We start from the raw sequence: 1,852 nt of genomic DNA, 5'->3' as shown, positions 1-1,852 counted from the left end.
GATCCATTCCTTGCTCCGTTGTTGGTGGTGGTAGTCTTCCTTCGTGCCATTGAATGAATATGGAAGCGAGCTAGTAGCTATAATGGCTAGCGTTGTTCCCACGACAGCAGCCAATCTGTTACGTCAAGAAATCGTCGGCGATCTGCGAGTGCCATCACCTGGCAAGCTCGGACCAAGGGGTCAACAGAGAGAACCGTGTGGTTCCACCTAGGAGCTCTCCGATGCCAAAGTTAGATCTCCTGAGCAAATAGATGAATAGTGATTATTCAATATGAGTTCGAGATGTCCCCTATGGGGTTGTGTACCTTGCCTTTTATAGTAGTGTATGGAGGTGTAGAGAGTCCCGGTTTGATGGTGATTGTGCTTGTTGAGTGGATAGAGGCCCTGGGTAATGGGGCTCTATCACGATTAGCCATCTCCCGCGGGAGGGAGTGTCTGGTGGTATCAAGATCCTTGTTGGATAGATACCCGTGTGTGGTGATAACGTTATTGGTGCTTGAATCCATCTGGGTGACGTGACTTCTAAGCGGTGGCCTAGAGTCCTGGTGGTGACATGAGTCTGCAGTGACACGATTGGGTCATAGACGAGTGGCCCCGGTGTCCGTGTACATCACGTCCGTGTCCACGATGCCACGCCTGGGTGCAGGCCCGCCTGGGTGAGAGGTCGTGCCTGGGTGCAGGCTGCACCTGGGTGAGGCCGCGCCTGGGTGTAGGCCGCGCCTGGGTGAGGCCACGCCTGGGTGCAGGCCGCGCCTGGGTGTTGGCGGCGCCCGGGTGGGACCCCCGGTTCATTCTCCTTGGTTCTGAGGCGGGTCGCCCTGTGACATGTGGCGGCCGCTAATTGGTCCATGAATCTTAGATGTATCACCCCCAATGCAGAGAACTTTATCCCAACATAATATTAGCAGTTCTTGAATTTAATATTCGATCGTTTGAACAATGACCCTTGTTATGAATCTAGTTTCAACCTTATCCATCCATACCAAAATATTGAGAAACTAGGTCCCTTGAAACCTATAGAAAGGCATTAAGAAAGGAGGTTCCTTGTGGTAATTGATAGTCAATTGAGAACTTCCAGGTTGCAGACCTCTAATAAATTCGCATTATACAAGGTAAGGAAATATTTTAACTTAAGAAGATCTTCGCATGTTGTTTCTATATTATTATCCTTCTTAGTAATTAAGTTTGGTTTAGATTGATCCACATCGAAGGGTCTTAACATATCTTTTTAGGTGATGAAGTTTCCCTTCATCCATGTTGTAAAGAGAATTGTTTTTAAACCATAACAAGATTTTTGGATTGGTCTACGGGAAGAGTAGTTTCAAACATGTATAACACGAGATAAGAGTTTACAATTGAACTCAATGTTTAATAGTCTAATCAAAAAGTCACATCACTTGAGTGACAAAAAACTTTTTCATCTCTTGTTTGTTTTTTCATGTCATCTACGTTCTTTCCATATTATCGATCTTAGTAACGGGGTCAATAGGTTAGGTTCGGAATTGATCAACGTGAATCTTGACTTGAAACCTATAAAGGATTTTTAAAAAGAACAATGCTAAGGGGGTCACCCTCATACTGCAACCACACTTGATCACCTTGAATTCAAGATCAGGGTAGTAATTTATAGGGGAAATTGCCTAGATCTACTAGATACGAGACTAAATTACCAAACAAGAAGGATTGACTTTGTTTTACACTTATTTTTCTTGAAAACCTATTAAATTTGTAAATATTGTTTTAATCTAATAAATTTAGGAAATTAAGTCAAGGTTAAGGGGTGGCTAAAAATGGTTTCAAACCCTAATCCATTAGGACCCAAAGATACCATAATTTGAATTATGGGGTACAC

The sequence above is a fragment of the Telopea speciosissima genome, chromosome 5, assembly GCF_018873765.1.
Source record: "Telopea speciosissima isolate NSW1024214 ecotype Mountain lineage chromosome 5, Tspe_v1, whole genome shotgun sequence".
Taxonomy (NCBI): Eukaryota; Viridiplantae; Streptophyta; class Magnoliopsida; order Proteales; family Proteaceae; genus Telopea; species Telopea speciosissima.
The sequence above is the reverse complement of the archived record's forward strand: the minus strand, read 5'-3'. Positions refer to the sequence as shown.